The 21,267-nt window shown below is 36.0% G+C and overlaps 1 long non-coding RNA gene across 1 annotated transcript; it reads right to left on the bottom strand.

The window, feature by feature from the left end:
* Positions 1 to 1,351: 1,351 nt before the first annotated feature.
* LOC127526129 (uncharacterized) lies at positions 1,352 to 5,651 on the bottom strand. The gene is made up of 3 exons (XR_007933748.1): positions 5,577 to 5,651; positions 2,720 to 2,801; positions 1,352 to 1,628 (listed from the first exon to the last, which is right to left on the bottom strand). It is a non-coding gene; the product is annotated as an uncharacterized LOC127526129 (long non-coding RNA).
* Between the last annotated feature and the right edge of the window lie 15,616 nt (positions 5,652 to 21,267).

The raw sequence follows: 21,267 nt of genomic DNA, 5'->3' as shown, positions 1-21,267 counted from the left end.
TATCAACTTCACTTTTAAATAGGTAAATCAAAATAAACAGATATAGTCTGTGCTAATTCAGTACTAAAGTTCTGAAAACATAACGGTCCCAGCTTCTTACAGTATCGGTAGACTCTGGAAGGAACAATAATCCATGATAAAAACTGAGTAAAATCAGCATATAAAAATGGCATACAGCATTGCGTCAACTCATATCTAATAGAAAAAGAGCAAAGGTTACTTACTGAAAAGTTTTTGAGTTTGCACAAGAGAATTTCACAATATTCTTACTTATAATAGGGAGTTAAGGCCTGAATCAAAAATACTAACAGCACTCACCTGTAAAAAATCTAATTACAAAGATGAAGCCAATAATGTTGCATTCCCTCCAATGTACTGGTCAGAATATAACAATTTTACAACAAAGTAATTTTGGGATTGCAGGAAGAATCCACCTTAAAAAAAGTGTTGGTCTGTCTGTCTAGTTGTTATGTCTCTGTCATTCAAAAAGATGGTGCATCACAAACATTTTTAACAATACAATGCATTGCATTTTTTATTCCCATAGATGGCACGTCACAAACATTAATGCTGCTTTTAAGAATCCTATACCAAAAGGCATATAATAGAGACATATGCAATACATGATACACAGCAAACGTTAGTGCTGAGGACTACATGATTGCTTAGATATCAATCTGTCTTAGATGGGTAGCACAGCTAATACTAAAAATAAAGATGAAAGCAACGAGTCCTGGTGCTAAGTTAACATTAACCTGTGTTTTATAAAACCAGTGACAATACATGTTATAATATGCATTGTTTTTAGTTGAACAAATACATGCAAAATGGAAGATACCTGCAACAATCATCTGTCCTTCCACTTTGTGAATAGACTTTTTCCCATAGAGGTGTGCAGAATGTTGGAACCTATTACAACAACATTAGGCATACGGCAGTAACAACCCCTCGTTGGCACTGTCTGTCCATCAGAGTTCACACACACACACAAACACATTACTCCCCATTTATTCCTATCAAGACAATGTGAAAAACCCAAGTGTCTGAAAATGCTAAATCTTGGGATGCAAGTATAAAGCTGAGAATCTTAAAATAATAATAATAATAATGTGGATAAATGGGCAATATGAAAGCCATACACAGACAGTGAATTGTCTGGGACACTAATGATCAGTAAACTTTATTTCTATTTGCTTTTTATTACAGCTAAAGATGTTTTTTTTTTTTTGGTCAAGGCCCGGTCCTTTGACCAGTCTAAATGAAAAGTATGGAGGTTCATTTGGATATGAGAAATCCTACTTATGAACTCGGTAAGGGTGAAGCCTGGGATAGATTATAGCAATGAATAACCAAGTAAAAACACTAAATGCAACAAAGCTAGTACAATATCTTAGGAGTCTCATGGTAAGGAAGCTACAGAAGTGTATATACCAGAGTCTGCAAAATTATCATTAGCATTAAGGTACAAATATATATTGCTGACCTACCATTCTGAATTATTTTGGGAGGAAAAATAAAGTGACCAATTGCCAACTGGATTCTTTGCTCTGGTTTCTTTACATGCGGTCAGGTAAGAAGAATGAAAAATGGTGATTCTATCTTCTGCATAATCCCTGCTCTCATGTAACCTGTAAAACAATGAACATGCAATCTTTAGCTATAGTAAATTTAACATAAAACACAGTGATGTAAACCATATTGTATGTAGCTATCCACATTTTTAGAGAAAGGTTCAATTTTTCTTATTAATCAATCACTGTCTAGTTTACACAATATTTTCAGAGCAAACATTACATGTAACTAATATTCAAATGGCATTTGTATTAAAGTAAAAAATAAATTAAACAGGAGAAAATATATAGGATTTTATGGAAGGTCTTTACTGTCAGCATCTGTTCCTCATGCATGACACAGCACTTCAACTGAACTTCAACTTCTGCCTTATAGCTGAGCTCAAACGGACTATGTGGGGTCACCCAGCCACTAGGGTATCACTGGAGACAAGACCACCAGGCCTGGTTGCAGCAGATGGTTCTGGTATTGCTGTCTGGGTGAGGATCAACTAGATTTATGTTCACAGCTGAATGTGTTTCAATTAGGATAAAAATTAACCCCTTCAATCTGAGAACATTGCCCTCTTTCAGAGCAAACTTGACTTACTCTTTGTATAATAGTGGAATATCTAAATTAAGTAGTTCAGTTCAAATATACTGTAGAGTTTGTGTGGGTAGAGATCATTTTATGACTGACCAATGAACTGATGCAATGTCATCAGTTTTGCAATCAGTAGGAGAAGATCCAAGACTATATTTCTCAACATGTCTGGAAGCTCTTGGAAATTCCTCAGGATTATATGGAGAGTGTTGATGAGTACAGGGATGAGCCGAATCTGTACAACTCAACAAGTGGCAACCATGATCCTCACCAGAACAAACAAATGTAGAGTGGATTCTAGCCTATCCATCTGTAATAATAAATATGCCAATGTTTATCTCTGTATGTTTCTTTTTTAACAAACTCTACAGTATTCTTAGCTTGGACAGGTTCTTCTCCTTTGTTTTGCACTGCAGATCACTACACTATACAAACCACACTGTGACATTATTCTTTGGAAAGTTACTAGCCAATTATTATTTTAATGAAATATGTACATTCCGTGATACTTATATTAGCTTGGCTAAAACTATTAGCATTCACAGATATTTTTGTAAGTAATTACCTCAAAGTGTCAGAATGGGAAGCATCTTCACTAAAAAGATAATCTGCTTTTTTCCAATCTGTAATAATCCCACCTTCTGTCACTAAAACACAAAATGTGTTATGATGCTTATTACATATTTATATAATTCTTTCATTTACAAAAAATTATTCTTTTTATAATGTAAGACTTATTTTAGGTACAAACAATTAATAATATAATGCATGGGATCTACTAGTACCGCCTATCAACAATAAAGTTGCATGTAATTTAGACTAGATTCTTGAAGTATGAGGAAATGTGAATAAGAGATTGCCATAATCAGACACAGCTCACAAGAGGGTAAAGAAGCACATCAGACAACCATAAAAATAAGCATTAGGTTTCAGTTTTACAGCACTGGTCTCATATGTATGATTTGGGGCCATTATTTTTGATACATTGTGAAGTAAATAATGACTATGCTACACAACTATTTGGGAAAACTTTTACAGCAATCATCTACACAGTTTAAGATAATATAATTAATCTCACAACATTACTGCTTTTAATGTGATTTCACTAATGTGAACATAGCAACCAAAACTGATGTTGTTGCACTTTTGGAATATCATTCGCTACAAAATTCTCACAAGATGAAAAACTGTAAGTCTGGCAACATAGTATCAGTGAAGTATATACAAGTCAGCTTGGCTGGGTTTGCTTCTATGAAGGAGCGTCTTGCATTTAGTCAGATTTTTTTTTTTGGAGAAATGCTTTAACACCCACTGATATTAATTTTAAAACTATCCCAAAATCACTCTGCAAAGTGTAGCACTTTCATTTTTAAAAGTATAAAAAAAAATACCAGAAATGGGAAAGTGGAAGCAATCACAAAAGTACAAGCAAGGAAAATGTTTTTCTTTTTTTTTTAACTGAAGATATCAGCTGTATTTATTTTTATCAATTTCATCATTAATTTTCCAAAGGTCACAAAAATTCACTTGGAGTTCAGACTTCCTAGTTGTTTTGGAAAGATAATATGTCAGCAAGGCAACACTGTGGTTATATGGTGAATTAAAACCATGTTTTAAAAGAAAATCATAGACTTTATCCCCAAGACATGTTGAGAATAGACATTGATCAAATTATAAGGCATTAATTCTTGTATTAATGGAGGGAGGGAACTGAATCCAACCATTTACAATTAACACTTTCTAGCACATCAGAAAATAAGAAAAATCACTTCTTCTTCGTATTTTCACATTTTATCTGAATATTCATGCACCCAGTTTCCAACCATTTTATTCCACTTCAGGGTTGCAGGATGTAACAGCCATCGTGCCCATATAGCGAACAACGTAGAAACTAGCTCTGGAGATGATGCCAATCCATGGCAGGCTTCTCCTATATCCACTTTTGTCAATATAGTTTTGCCACATTGTGCCACCCTCTGAATGGACACTTTAAGTACATTTATCAGAATTATACATAGTATTCCAATCTACATTTTAATATCTCCAGATGGTTTTCCGTCATATAAAAAAACAGGAGGTTAGATAAATGTAAAATATAATCTAAACATGTTTTTTTCTTTGTAGCTCTTAAAAAGGCTGTATCAGGGCAGGACCAGGAGACAGAAGTGTAGTCAAAAAACTGTCAGAGAGATCAGAAATAACAACGCACCAAGACCCAAGACGTAAACCAAAAATCAAAACTAAAGCAAGGTTTAACTGATTTGCTAACTAGCACCATTAGGGTCTTTTATTAGTGAATCTAAAATCTTATACAGCAGGAGCCTCATGTATAAAACCTTGTTTAGATTTCATACTAAAATTTTGCTTATTCTTGAAAGGTAAAAATGGTGTACACACAAAAAAATGTTAAAAAAAGATCATAACTTCCATGAACAAAACTCCCTAATCATTATATTTATATGGTAATGTTTTACTGTAAAGTAGTAAATACACAGGTTTTATCATTCATTAATTAGTGTTTATTGGATTGAGGGAAACACTTACATATATGATTAAATATCAAGAGGACACACTGCCGTATAATTAATTTCATCAACGATTAAATTATTGATACAAGGGAACACATTTATCTGTGTTTTGAAACAAGTCTTTGTAAAGGACAATACTTTGTCTTACACCAACATTTGAAGAGTGACATCAGCTTAGAGGGTCTTGTCTCCTGTTCTATTTGTGATTGTGTTCAGTTGGCTATGTCAGAAAGTGACCACCAGTGTACAGCTGAGTGTGATGCAGCTAAAATGAGAATCAACACCTCCAAATTTAAGTTTATGATCCTCTTTATGAAAATGAGTGTCATTCTGTTTGAATGACACAGGGTAACAAGTTCTTCAGATGGAGGATTTTAAGTACGCTGGGATTTTATTATTAAGTAAAAGTAAGGATGATTACAAGGATAACAAATGACTGGTTTAGTAATGGCAATATTATGAACCTTGTATCGGACAGTGGTAGTAAAGTGGGAACTACATCCTCAAACAAGGCATTCAGTTTAACAGTCAATTTACATCGTCACACTCAAATATGGTAATGAGCTCTGAGTTAGGATGGAAATAATGAGACTGCAAGTGCAAGAGGTTGATATGAGGTTCCATTATTGGGTTGTTGGGCCCACTCTTTGTGAAAACTTGAAAAGCACAGTGATACAGAAGAACCTTTGAGGTGTTTTAAACTGGTATCCTGTCCAGTGTTAGTTCCTATTATAGGTAGGTTGATACTTTGTTCTCCAGGTTCAGTGGTAGATTCAGGATACATTGGAGGGAATATATCTATTGGTTGGTCTGGGAATGCCTAGGATTCATGCAGTGGTCTGGTGTTTATATGTAAGTTTAGCAACTAGATAGTAATGGAAATAAAATACTCACCCCACCATTCACACAGGTGTCTCCTTACACTCTCAGAAAACCAAGCTGTTTTGTTAACGAACATTTTGTGAAATTCTGTTAAAAAAAAATATAAAAAAAACATTGTGAAAACATTCAATTCTAAAATTCCAGACAATATCTCTTGATTTTTTTTCAATGAATCATTTTATATCACCACACACTGACAAAATGTTTCGAACAATATATCCATCCATTTTCCAACCCGCTGAATCCGAACACAGGGTCACGGGGGTCTGCTGGAGCCAATCCCAGCCAACACAGGGCACAAGGCAGGGAACCAATCCCGGGCAGGGTGCCAACCCACCGCAGGACACACACAAACACACCCACACACCAAGCACACACTAGGGCCAATTTAGAATCACCAATCCACCTAACCTGCATGTCTTTGGACTGTGGGAGGAAACCGGAGCGCCCGGAGGAAACCCACACAGACACGGGGAGAACATGCAAACTCCATGCAGGGTGGACCCGGGAAGCGAACCCGGGTCTCCTAACTGCGAGGCAGCAGCGCTACCACTGCGCCACCGTGCCGCCTCGAACAATATATGATAAAAGATAAATGTAGGGAAAATAATTAAAAATTTAAGAAAAATGAAACAAAAAATGACTATACACCCCTTATGAATTTTGCATGTGTTTAATCACAATACATGCAAATGTGATCCCTGGAACTACCAAAAATATTGGCTATTAGATATTACTATGATAAAATGGTTAAAATAATTGTGCAAAGCAAAACTGTAATAGGTTCTTGTAGCTGCTCTTGTCAAGGGTTTCAAAATAGTTCAAAATGCACTTACCAGAAAGGCATTCTTGCAGTTAATGTGACTCGTTGTACAAAAAAAACCCTCAACAGTCCAAGTCTTTAATTCAAAAACACTTGAGTTACATGAACAGTTTTCTAAAGTTCAGAAATTCATCAAGAATTAGTACTGCATTCAAAGATATATGATACCAGTTTTGCAATCTATTGGTCTGTAGCGGATATTCTAAATGCATAGCACACAATTTAATTTGTTAAAATTACATTCCGTTGAGTTAAAATTACATTAGATGTTAGATATTTACAGTTTTAACTAGTCAAAACAGAATGGAAAATATCCACAATACAGCCAATGACTTGTCAAAATTTTATTACAAGTTATCTCTAAGCTTATCAATGGAAAAAAATCCTATGACAATTAATTTTACCACTTAATGTCTTTGGCTATAGTTAATATGTTTGATATAGGCATTCTTAAAAATTGAAGTGTAATTACTTATTATTTGAATTCTGAGTAGTTAAAATTAGTTAAAAGATATTTTTAATCCTATTTCTGACTAGTCAAAAATATGATGCTGATACCTTAAATCTGAATTCTCATTAGTCAAAGTTAAATTGAAATTCTTCAGTTTTGACAACTCAAAATGTAATTATGGATATACTGTATGCAATAACTATTTTGACTAGGGAGCTATTCTGTACATATATTACATTATAATTGTGACTAGTTACAATTTCATGTTAGGTATTTTAAATGTAGGTATGACTTGTTAAGATAAGTTATAGTAAAGCTATAAATTTTAAAATGACTTGCCATATGAGTAAAATTAGATATATCTATATTGTGATGTGAAAATGAATACCTCATCTTGTCAATAGCCAAACGTACCTAAGAATTATCTAGTCCAAAAACTATGTTTCAGAAGTAGATACATCTAACCTCATGTGACAAAAAATATAAAAAAATACATAATTATTTTTTCCACAAAAGGTCAACATGCAGATGCCATAGGTAACACTTCTAAGTGCTTCCTTATCAGTAAAAAAGGGAGAGTAAGGTGCTGCTACTCAAATGCCTGTCATTCTATAGTAGGGCGCATTACTTACAATTTCAAGACATTGGATGCAGGGCTATGTAAGTTGTTTTAGATTTCTGTTTTGACATATTGTTGTTGCTGCTTATTTGGTGTAGCTGAGATGTATTTGTGACCTCCGTTTATCTCTCTCACTTTTTTAGTTTTCGATGTGCTTTTTGGGTGGGGTTACGTTATATGGGGTTATATGTAGCATTATAATTGTATCTGTTCTCATTTTTATTACATTTACAACTTCTGTAAGAGAACAGTCACAACTGTATTGAACATATTTTATGTTTTTCTCTTGTCATTAAAAAACTAATTACACAGAAATGCTCAGTGGTTTGATGTTCACACAAACATAGGAAAGTATGCTGCTCTGAGAACTTGAAAGAACTCAGCTCCATAGCTACATCCAGGGATCTACAGGCTCATATTAACATAGTAAATCATACAATTCATGACTTAACTCTCAGAAAAGAAAAAAAAAAAAAAAAAAAAAACAAATCTGGATTCATGAAAAGGTATCCATGACTAAGCCTTTTTGCTCTAAAAAGAACATGGCAGTATGTCAAAACTGTAGGGGCCACAAGACATTTGTTTTTTTCCGGTAGACTTTACATCTCAGAATTACCGAGTCAACTGTGAGCTCCTCTTTCTACCAGAGTATTTTTCAGGAAAACCTTATCTGAAATTGGACGATACAACAGTACAGTGTCCCAAGGCACAATGGCAAATATGAGTGACTGAAAAAGGAAAGATTCAAAGTTTAGTATTGTCAAAAATTGTCATTGAAATACTACTGTAGGAATTTAAGAGAGTCATGCATAAATGGATACCTTCAAATATCAATGATCTGAACCTGTGTTGTCAGGAAGAGGAATGAACATAAATTCCTCCAACACAAAGTATCCGATAAACTTTTACAGAAAATTATTTACTTCAAATTATTGATTCTTCATACTAATTAATGTCAAAAGTAAAGTTACACTGGTCAAAATGTAACTGAATATATCTGTAATATGGCTTTTGACTAGTCAAAATTTATCTGTAATCTTTCTAGAATGTTTTAATTTGCTAAACACAGAATAAACAACATAAGTAACTCAATGTATGGAAGCTGAAAGGGAGGTAAACATGTTAATTGAAATCAGCACAATTTACTCTCTTAAATGGATATTAACAGCCTAATAAAAAAGTTTGCCATGTGAATGTATTAATAGTCTATGAGTAGGCTCCCTCCTCTGCACAGATTCTTAAGAATTGGAGGCCACTTGAACAAAGGTAAGTTTCTGTTCTGAGACACGTCAATGTCAGATTTGAAACATGTTGGAGGAATTTACTGTCTCAAACAGTAATGAACTTGTTGCTTAAGTATATGCTAGGTGGGTTCATTTAATAGGCGGCATGTGTCAGAGTGGCCAAGGCCTGACAATAACATAACAGGTTGCTGGTTCTATTTTCTTTCCACTAACATGAAAAGGACTTTGTCCTAAAATGTAACATAACATTCTCAGATTTTCTCATAATCCAATGCTGGGTTGCAGAAGGCATAAATGTATACTGGGAGCAGTGGCCACAAGGGTGACAGTCCAACACCAGGCAAACTCACATAGTCAATATGAAACCACCAGTCAACCAGACCTGCATTCCTTCTGGGATGTGGTAGGAACACAAAATTATCAAAAAGAAAATGCACAAAAATATAAAGATAATATGAAAATTATATAAAGACATGGCAGGAACACGGGGTTAGAATCCTGGACACTGGATCGATGAAATAGCAGGGCTGACCACCTTTTACTATGTCCCATACTGTATGTGGACATTTCAATGTAAATATGTTGACTACTGTAATACATGCTTAACAACAAGCATACAGATCATATTAAGATCCCCCCAGGGTGTTGAAATTCAAAAGGCATCTCTCTCAGCTCACCACCCCCACCAGGCATACTACACCTACACTTGCATTATGAACAGCACATTTGTCCCTAATACTGTAAATCGAGTACAGGCGTTTAAGTAGAAAAAATATTCCAAAACATAAACTTCACCTTACTGTTTTTACTCATTGTTACAGTGAATGCAACAAACGAACTGAAGAGCGCAACGTCGCACCTATGGGAAATCAACTTCAAAAATTTTTTAAATGGGTTTGCCATTTTGTAACATGAAGGTAACGTAACTGTGCGTTTTGGGTTCGAATTATTTGCACCAAATAAAATAGAAGACCGTATAAGGAAGGAATCAATGCTATAGTCTTATCTCCTGCAGTGGTCTCTATGTTTGACATTGTTTTTCATGTTTATGTTACGAGGCTTCGCATAATCGGACTGCAAGTCTCATTGGTCTCAACTGCGGTATGTAAGGCTCGCTCGAATTATATTTACTGTATATGTATGTGTTTGTGTTTTAGGCTGCACATGTCAGGTATATCTTTAGACAAAACATCGTATTTTGGGTCTATCTTTTTAAAATTCTCCTTTCGTTGCACAATTTGGGCCTCGAGGAATGACCATCCACTTTCTCACTGTAACACATCGAATAAAAGTGATATTTTAGACACGTGCTCTCATCGTTCCCTACCCACTCATAGTTTTCTTTTAAAACGTTTTATTAGACAGGTTTAAAATTGTGGGGAACGAAGTAGGGTAGGGATTGGTGATGGATAGCGGGTTGCTGTGAGTGGCAGTCGGTAAAAATTTGGATTTCTTTTATGTACTTAAGCATTTTTCTCTGGCATACACACACTAAGACCCCTTTGTGAACAGGCAGCCAAGGTTCGTTCCAAAGTCACCCAGATGGTAGCTCCGGCCCTGCGAGCGTGAACACAGGAAACCCAGATATATTTTATAGTGTTAATCGAAGCAATGGTAGTCAAACGAAGATTCAAATAAGTAATTAATAAATAAACAGATTAATAAATAAAGTTTTTAGTAATATTAAAATCGAGGAAGAGTACCTAACAAATTATAAAAGAGAAGTTGCACGACACTGTAGGATTCTGCTGTTCCTCACAACTTTAAGTCGCGACAAGGTAGAAACGAAAATTACTCTTTCGTGCAAATCGATTTCTCTTTCACAACAAATAAAAACGGCAGGTATGGAAATCAGTGTGAACACATACGTTTTCCAACATGATGAGCGTCTTTACCGATGTATAAGTGAAATACAATACAATAAGAGAATGTAATTGTAACATCTGCTTGTTTGCCCAGTTCTTTGCTTTTCTTAGATACGTTATAGATAGATAGATAGATAGATAGATAGATAGATAGATAGATAGATAGATAGATAGATAGATAATATATTGGCTTAACTTACTTCACGAAGTACGTGTCCAAAATGCCGGACTCAGATGCGCGACTACTAGGCGGTTCACGGTATTTAAAGTCGAGCAAGCCAAAGCGCGCCCACTGCACGTCACATGGCCTTTCCCGCGTACTTCAATCACGTTCGTACTATGTGGCTGGCGCCTGGACGAAGCAGTTTGTGGAAAGCTATACAGTATTAGAAAGCCTTACTTTTTATGTAAATAATTTAACAAAGCCGACCTTATATTTTATAATTGCACTTGCAAGTTCATCTCTGCCAGCACCCATCTCTTGTGAGTAAACGTATTTTATAGTAGTTATCAAGTGGTCTTGTTAATGAAAACCTTGAGTTTATAAGACGTTCGTTATATCTGTAAAAAACGATCTCTTTATATGTGTTCTGTATGATCTTCTTGACAATGACTTTTTTTTTTAACATTCGGGACAGGCTTTACCTTAAATAAACATCGTTATGTCATTTAAAAAAACGTTTGCTTATATTCTCGATTCAGGCTTGCTAGCTTGTGTCCTGTTTTCTGTAAACCACATTGCTGAAACATAAAAAGACTATCAGTACACCGGGACACGCTCCGAGGCTCTCAAGACCGTGAACTGGATTAAGCACAAGTTGGTTTTATAGAGTTGGGAGAGCCCTAATAGCCCACATGGCAAGCAAATGACTTTCCAGTGTGAGTGCTACTGGGCTTGCAGCCTAATCTTATTGAACATTGCAATTATTTGGCAACGGTAACAGTCAAAGTAATTGGAAATTAAGAACATTTTGAAATCAACCATTTTACAAAACGTGTACATATAGCCACCGAATGAAAGTTTTAAGGCAGACCAGGTGTTTGTGCTAGGGGCTTTATAAATCAGGCTAATCTGTACTGTTGGGTGAATCTAAAAATGCTCAAGAAAAGATGAAACACGCCAGGAACATGTAGTTACTGTACTTCTGTGTTATCCAGACATTAACTCCACCTTGAAAAATCGATCCAAAAATAACACAACACTTTTTATACCTGCTTTTTTCTTCACAACTGATGCAAAGCAATATTATTATTCTCATGAAAAATAATACTTTATATTTTGTTATTTTTGTAGTTTCTTGGGAATAAAGACCATGTAATAATTTATTGTGATGGCACGGAATGTTGCATCAGCCGGGAAAGGCACAAGCAAAAATGAGTCAGCAACAGGCTGCATTCCCTTATTCAAAGGATAAGTTGCAGTGCCAGTTGCAAGGAATCCTATAAAAAGGGTGCGCCTGCTGCAGTGTCATGATTACCATTCTAAAGGCAATGTAACATTAGATAGTTTTGCTAGCAATTTTCAGTCTTAGGCTTCACTTACATAATCTTAGCCAGTCGGAGATGGGCAGTCATGTAATGTGACATGTCCAGCGACTAATTCCAACTAATCCATCGCTCCTACAAACTTTGTCATTAGTCGTAGAGGTGGGCTCTGTGTTCATGAGTGGTGACAACCAAGATGAATACTCTCCTGGACGTACAGTACATATAATGCAGAGACAAGGAATAAAGAACTTGGATTTTTGCGACTTCTCAAACAGATGAGAAGCTTGTCTGTCTGATGCCCCTTGTTTTACGTACCATGACAAAGTGGAAAAAAAAATGAAGGGACAAAATTGGGCTAAACTTGTGGTACCTGTTAACTCTTCATGCAGCACTCACTTCTTTTGGCAGCATGTTACTGGCTACCACATAATGGGCTGAGCACGACTGTGCTGGAAGGCTAGCATGCTGTCACTAAATGTGACATGCCCAGCGATTTTCAGTCTTGTAAACTTGCGTGATCTGGTGACAAGATCAGCAACAGCAGTCTGGATATCAGACATACCTAAGGACTTGAAGTCATACAATGTGACATTGTCTTAATGTAGCAAAAGTGAGCAGACCAATAGTTATTTGGTCTGTAAAACACCTTTAAAGCACTTATCGCCAAGTGTAACCCTTTTGGTAATATATGTATGTATATTTAATATAATTGATTATTGTAGTCATTCATTCACTCTGTTCCACATCATGTATAACATCTGATATTGCAAACCAATGAGTCTTCACTCAAAATAATCTCACACTCGAGACTCAAGAACCTCACTGCCTTATAGTGCTGCCTCTTGAAAATCCCAGCTATCCCTACATTGTCAGTCAAGAATCCTATTTAAAGTGTTAGATACCCAGAAACTCCTTTAAGTGACACCTTAAGTCAGATGCCAAGAGGATCCTGTTCTTTCTGTCCTGGGTGTTCTGGACCCATGACTGTTCCCCACCACTTCTCATATAATTCAGCACTGTCTGAGATTTACTACAAGAAAAAAATAAAACTTGATTATTGCCACATTAAATGATGTTACGCTTTTCTTACAGTGTTTTGCTGCAGTTATGAATAGATTTCAGTTAGGTGTGAATAACAGAATGTACATTTTTCTAAATGAAAAAAAGTTTTGTTTGGGTTTTAGTTAGGAAATCCTAGATTCTGAAGCAGTAAGTAAGTGCTCCAGATTTGTTGTTATCTCGGTTAAAAACAGAATCAGCAAAGGTTTACCTATTAAATTAATGGAAGCCATATGTCTCCCAAGGAACAATTGCCTAAACTGTTCTTGTCATTATGGGTTTTGATTGCCCAGCACATGTTAACGCTTGGATTATATGTCATAAATCCAAGAGCTAGAGCTTTGAATAGGATCAGCCATAATGTAGTTAATCCTATTGTTTCTCTATCCTTTAGTGATAGATTTTCTTTTGTTCAAAATTCATATGTTGTAAATAAATAGAATAAATTGTGTAATATATGGATGATTGGATAATGTACAATCATGTATATAAGAATAACCAGATGATGTTTATGTGTGTTTTATAGTTTGACTTAAATTGATAATAAGGTTTTTGAGACATAAAGTTGCCCTAGTTTTTCAAAAGGCAACTTGAAATTTAAAACCATCTGCTTTTCAGCTTAAAAGATAAAGTGAGTAAAATTTGCTGCGTATAAAATATCAAGCAGAAATGTGCACTGTGGATTGCCTACATTTGTAGTTTTTGTTTCTTTTTTGTTTGATTAAGATATGTTCTTATATTTTACTACAGCAAAAATGTAGAAGTGTTATTTTTAGAAGTGTTGATTTTATTTTATTACTTACAAACTAGAATGTTTATAACATTCATATTTTGTTACATTATTATATCATGTCAAGGCAATACACAAAAATTACATGACATTTTTTATGTTGGGATTGTAGAAGATGTAATTTATTAATGGTCAAATTACAGTACAAAGATATATCCAGGAAAAACAGTACAAAATGGAAACCTTTTTTGTATTCTGAAAGCTCATTTCACTATGTTATGATTATAGTGTGTCTTATAAAGGACAAAACTGCCTTATCTCGGTATGAAATGTCTGAAACTATAATAAAAATGTAACTCTTAAAGTGGCAGTGAGATTGTTTTTCCATTTGAAGTAATAGCAATGCAGTGTAGGTCTTTGAGCAGTTAACAGCCTGTACTGGGCTAATTAGAGTCTAATTAGAGTCTTGTAATCCTCTTACAGGCTGTAAGCACAAAGCTAACTTTCTGTCCTCTCCAGATTGTCTGAGAGTCCTTATGATAAATTTTGTCTGCATTATAATTCATTCGGGCATTAGATTTTCCAAATATGAACTTTTCTTTATTGACTTTACTTTGAAAAAATACTAGGTTGAATATTTGCATTTTTTGCAAATATCAAAATGTTTGGTGGTGCGACTAAAACATGGTTTAGAAAAATGCAGAAGACAGAGAAGAAGCTAGCTGGTAAAAGAAAAAAATGGGCAGCTAAATTCTGAAGCAGCACAGAGAGAGGATAGTGAGTGAAGTGGATGTTAATCAAGTACTTTCATATCTTGTTTATGACAAGGTGTTTTCCTTAGGGGAATACAAGGAGATTTTATCGCAAGATGACAACAAGAAAAGAGCTGAAAGCTTTCTGGATAAGCTCTCTTCAAAGGGCCCAAGTGCGTTTTGTTCATTTTGCTTTGTTTTAGAAGAGGTCTGTCCTCATTTGCTCACCTGCTTTCTTCTGGAATCAGATGGTATGTTAGTAAATCCTTTCAAAATATCTGCTCTATTTTATTTAATATAAACATAAAAACCATGTTGTATTAATTGTTTTTGTCTCTGGTATTTTAAAAAAATATAGGTCTAATCTCTATCAATAGGTTTCCGTAACAGTACTGATACTAGAAAAAAAATAATTTCAGTATATATAAAGAAAGTGTAACTGTACAGAAGTTTTAAGTATTTTGTTGTAACAACCAAACAATCCAGTGTGATTTGGGTAACAGTTTCTTATTATTCATCTATGTATGGCTTATATTTCACAATGTGAAAACACAGATTTTTGTACTTTGTTTGAAGCAATGTAATTTTTACTTAGTCATATTTCTCCGTTTTATAAAATAAGTGTAAAAGTTGTAAAAAAGTTGATGATTTAGCTTGTGGGAAAACATTCATATATTTAATACAAAGGCCATTTACATAAATTTTAGTAGTTTGATGCAATTTATGTTTTTTGTAGCAAAGATTTTTCAAGGCAAACTATATAATACAACTCACAAGAAGTATTCATAAGAGTATAAAGGTGAATTGAATGTTTATATAACCATGGATAAAGTTTATTAAGGTTACAAGAATTGCAAAAGTACTGTACTCAGAGTACCTTATCTAGGTGTTTACTGATGTTGCTGTATTTGGTTATCTTGTCTTAGTTATGCCTGCATACACCAAATAAAGTGTATGGCAAGAATAGCAGCTAATGTAAAATGAAACATGTTATTTCTAATTTTTGTAAATGTAAAAATACATTTACATTTCTAATGTAAAATGAAATACATTAGCTACCTTTCAGTTAATCACAATTTGCTAACCTTGGCTAATCACAATTTCAAATGCATAAAGCAAACTACACCACTTTCATCATTTCATTATGTTTATTGTACGGTTACACATTTTGATTCTTTCAATATACTTTTTTCTTTACATTGAAACCTTTATTGTGAAATGAATATTTTATTAAGATACAGCACTGTCTTAAAATATCAGTTGTTTGATGTCAAGCAGCCTGCAGATTAAATTAGACATAAAATTTACAAAAACTATTAATATTTATGTTTGTGCTGAGCTTTATAGCTTTACTCTTTGAAGTTGTAGTTGTAAGTGCAACTAAGGTCGGGGACTGGATCCACACTACTTTTCAGAGGCTTACAATTGTAGCCTTCGCTTACATAATCTTAGTAAGTTGTGAACAACTGCAGCCTGTGATGGGCAGTCATATACAGTAGTGTGACACTGACAGAGATATAGAGTTAATTTTGTTTTAAATCATAGATGTGGGCTGTTAAGCATTCAAGAGTTCACAACTAAAGAGTCCCTAAATGAAAATATATTCATACAGTGTGAGTGCAAGAAGAAAAAAGAAGTTTTTAAGTGTTGCAAACAGTAGAAAGGTGTGCTTGTGGTATCTTGACAAAATGGAAAAAGGTGGATGAAGACTGTGGCTGAACTCACCATACCTGGCAAACATTCATAAAGCAAATTGTAATGTCAGGCAGCGTGTTAATTGGCTGTCAAAGTGTGGCGAGCCCACAATACTTTTGAAATTTGATACTGTACTGAAAAATCCTGAGGGAGGTATATAATTTGTTTAATTCCCCTGCAATTCTTAATTATGTAATCTGAAATCCTCAAGGCAATGGGATCCAGCGACTACGTTGTTAAGTGTGACAAGCTTTCCGATTCAAAGTCGTGTAGTTTGATGCTGGAATAGTCTGATTCCTCTGAGGGCAGAAAAGTACTTTAAATAGGCCCAATTTCTTTCTGTATATGCTTGATTTTAGCTCAGATTAGAGTGGGTAATTATCAGAATTGTGACACTATTTTTAAATATCATTTAAGTATCATATCATTGCACAGTTATTGCATGAAATAAGTAAACAGGTATGCAAATGCCATGTCCCTGTCACTTTAGAAATGCCATAAATTATAGGGTCAGTATTTTCACATGTACAGAGTACAATGAGATTCTTACTGGTATATGCTGATCAACATGTAACATGTTGCCACACTACAGTGCCATGGTCAGTGAGTATTACCTTAAATCGAAAACTTCTGTATTTCTTAACTTATTCCCAGCAGGTTGTATGGCCTTTATTACCTCAAAAGTGGGTGTTATTTCTCAATGTTTAAATCACTTTGTTAAAATAAATATGCAAAAATACTTACTGACTGCAGTGCAGTACCAGTTCTAGTATATAAAAGGCTCCAGAAGTAGCATTTATGTACTATATTCTACTTTACTTTCAGTGTTATCCTTAACTAGCAGAACCCCATTGTACTCTCTTAGTTTATAACTGTGTTATTGGCCTCAGACCTAGGGGAACCTGGGCCCAGTACAACCCACTGTTGCTACAGGGTAAGGTGTACACCGTGGTAAGGTGCCAAAAGGTTAAAAGAAGCAGGCAGCAGTTAAGAATCTCTGGCCATACTTAATTTCATACTGATTTGCCCAGAGGTATATAAATGCTTCTGAACTGAGTATAGAATGCTGGAGACTCCAAACAGGGGAACTTTGGAAGGAACACACATCTGTCAGTATGTGTTCCGTTCTGTTTGTGGAAACAACAAGCTGTTCCTGCTCTCCAACAACAACAACAACATTTATTTATATAGCACATTTTTATACAAAGAATGCAAATCAAAGTGCTTTACAAGATGTTAAAGAAAAAGTTGCAAGAAAAGAGCAAAACAAATTAGAAATATATAAAAATAGGAATGAGTAAATGACATAGTGAAAATAGTCAGGTCAGGTTGGGGAGCATGCACTGGTACAGCGTGTTGCCGCACCCACCACATGATGAAACAGCTTGGGATCCTAGTTGGCAATCCCCCAGGTAGACACGTGGTTCAGTCCCACCCTCCAAAAATGACCCCCTATCTTCCGCAGCCAGGTGTTACGTGGGCATCCCCTTGGCCTGGTCCACCCACTCAGGTCCTCAGCAATGTAGTTCCTGCAAGCTGGATCACCCTCGAGGAATTGCACCACATGGCCATAATACTGTAAGGGATGCTTCCTCACAATGCAGGTAATGTGCCTCATTTGGGACTCATTGAGCAACCACTCATTCGACACAAAGTAAAACGAGAGGTACCCAAGGATTCTTCAAAGAGACATAGTACCGAAGGAGTCCAGTCTTTGTCTCAGGTCACTGGATAGCGCCCATGTCTCGCAACCATATAGCAAGACAGGTAGCGCCAGAATTCTAAAGACTTGGACCTTCGTCCTTTTGCAAATAGCGGGAGCGCCACATCTCTTTCCAGCAACTTCATGACCCCCCATGCTCTCCCAATCTATCTACTGACTTCATAGGACATAAATGTCACTGCCGCAGTAAGTAAATGAAAGTAGTAAATAAGAATAAATCAATATGCACATATACAGGTGCTGGTCATAAAATTAGAATATCATGACAAAGTGGGCGGCACGGTGGCGCAGTGAGTAGCGCTGCTGCCTCGCAGTTGGGGACACCTGGGGACCTGGGTTCGATTCCGGGGTCCTCCCTGCGTGGAGTTTGCATGTTCTCCCCGTGTCTGCGTGGGTTTCCTCCGGGCACTCCGGTTTCCTCCCACAGTCCAAAGACATGCAGGTTAGGTGGATTGGCGATTCTAAATTGGCCCTGGTGTGTGGGTGTGTTTGTGTGTGTCCTGCAGTGGGTTGGCACCCTGCCCAGGATTGTTTCCTGCCTTGTGCCCTGTGTTGGCTGGGATTGGCTCCAGCAGACCCCCGTGACCCTGTGTTCGGATTCAGCGGGTTGGAAAATGGATGGATGGATGGATGACAAAGTTGATTTATTTCAGTAATTCCATTCAAAAAGTGAAACTTGTATATTAGATTAATTCATTACACACAGACTGATGTATTTCAAATGTTTATTTCTTTTAATGTTGATGATTATAACTGACAACTAATGAAAGTCCCAAATTCAGTATCTCAGAAAATTAGAATATCAATTAAGACCAATGCAAAAAAAGGATTTTTAGAAATGTTGGCCAACTGAAAGGTATGAACATGAAAAGTATGAGCACGTACAGCACTCAATATTTAGTTGGGGCTCCTTTGGCCTGGATTACTGCAGCAATGCGGCGTGGCATGGAGTTGATCAGTCTGTGGCACTGCTCAGGTGTTATGAGAGCCCATGTTGCTCTGATAGTGGCCTTCAGCTCTTCTGAATTGTTGGGTCTGGCGTATTGCATCTTCCTCTTCACAATACCCCATAGATTTTCTATGGGGTTAAGGTCAGGCGAGTTTGCTGGCCAATCAAGAACAGGGATACCATGGTCCTTAAACCAGGTACTGGTAGCTTTGGCACTGTGTGTAGGTGCCAGGTCCTGTTGGAAAATGAAATCTGCATCTCCATAAAGTTCGTCAGCAGCAGGAATCATGAAGTGCTTTAAACGTCCTGGTAGACGGCTGCGTTGACCTTGGACCCCAGAAAACACAATGGACCAACACCAGCAGATGACATGGCACCCCAAACCATCACTGACTGTGGAAACTTTACACTGGACCTCAAGCAATGTGGATTCTGTGCCTCTCTTCTCTTCCTCCAGACTCTGGGACCTTGATTTCCAAAGGAAATGCAAAATTTACTTTCATAAGAGAACATAACTTTGGACCACTCAGCAGGTGAGACGCTTCTGACGCTGTCTCTTGTTCAAGAGTGGCTTGACACAAGGAATGCGACAGCTGAAACTCATGTCTTGCATACGTCTGTGCGTGGTGGTTCTTGAAGCACTGACTCCAGCTGCAGTCCACTCTTTGTGAATCTCCCCCACATTTTTCAATGGGTTTTGTTTCACAATCCTCTCCAGGGTGTGGTTATCCCTATTGCTTGTACACTTTTTTCTACCACATCTTGTCCTTCCCTTCGCCTCTCTATTAATGTGCTTGGACATTACATCTGTGAACAGCCAGCCTCTTTAGCAATGGCCTTTTGTGTCTTGCCTTCCTTGTGCAAGGTGTCAATGGTCGTCTTTTGGACAACTGTCAGATCAGCAGTCTTAGATAGATAGATAGATAGATAGATAGATAGATAGATAGATAGATAGATAGATAGATAGATAGATAGATAGATAGATAGATAGATAGATACTTTATTAATCCCAATGGGAAATTCACATTCTTCAGCAGCAGCATACTGATACATGATTGTGTAGCCTACAGAACCCTGAGAGACCATTTAAAGGCTTTTGCAGGTGTTTTGAGTTAATTAGCTAATTAGAGTGTGGCACCAGGTGTCTTCAATATTGAACCTTTTCACAATATTCTAATTTTCCGAGATACTGAATTTGGGACTTTCATTAGTTGTCAGTTATAATCATCAACATTAAAAGAAATAAACAGTTGAAATACATCAGTCTGTATGTAATGAATTAATCTAATATACAAGTTTCACTTTTTGAATGGAATTACTGAAATAAATCAACTTTGTCATGATATTCTAATTTTATGACCAGCACCTGTATAACACAAAAATGCAAGTAATACAAAAAATACAGCCCTTATAAATACCAGATCAGTCAATACCCTCTAGTAGGGTGTAGTTGTGAACTGTGCTGCTAAGTATAGTATGCCTACAGTCTTATTAGTCAGTTTGCCAAGTGGCAATGTTCCTTTTTTTGTCTTTTATTAGATTTTGTTAAAAAATGTAATGTTCCATACAATCAAGTCAAACTTAACAAAACTAAATTCAATTCAACCCCCTTCCATGAGAAAGAGAGGAAGGCCAACAGCCAGAGTAAAACCTTGAGAATAATAAAGAGGGAAAGAAGTCCTTCTCCCCAATATAAATGTTTAGTCTAAAATGTTATTGATTAGATCCTGACAGGTTTTAAAAAAGTTTTAACGGGTCCTCTATGTGAGAATTAGATTTTTTCCAATTTCAAATAGTATACTGTATTACATCAGTTACCCACTGACTTAAAAAAGGTGGGCTAGGGCTCTTCCAGCTGAGCAAGATAAGTCAATTATAGTTAATTATAGTTTGTTTGTCTTTCTCCAGTTTAAGCCCATCTGGGAGTATACCAAACACAGCTTTTAATGGATTAGGGGTGATTGTGACACGAAGGCTGTCTGATAGGCATTTAAAAATTTTTGTCCAGAATATTAATTTGGTACATGCCCAAAACAGTTCTCGTAATAAAAGGGGGTTAAGACGCCAGCTGCGAGATGAGTATGTGGGACATAGTGATTTGAGCTTCATGATCAGAGGAGCATAGTCGGAGATTACAATAGCGTTGTACTTGCAAGATTTGATTGTGGGCAAGAAATTGTTATCTATAAAGAAATAATCAATTCTTGAGTAACGATGTATTGGTGAGAAAAAGGAATATACTCTTAAGTACTGATTTAGAAATCTCCATGGTTCTAATAAGTTATGATCTGTTAAAAACTGTGTG

This window comes from Erpetoichthys calabaricus, chromosome 17 (genome assembly GCF_900747795.2).
Source record: "Erpetoichthys calabaricus chromosome 17, fErpCal1.3, whole genome shotgun sequence".
Classification (NCBI taxonomy): domain Eukaryota; kingdom Metazoa; phylum Chordata; class Cladistia; order Polypteriformes; family Polypteridae; genus Erpetoichthys; species Erpetoichthys calabaricus.
The sequence above is the reverse complement of the archived record's forward strand: the minus strand, read 5'-3'. Positions and strand labels throughout refer to the sequence as shown.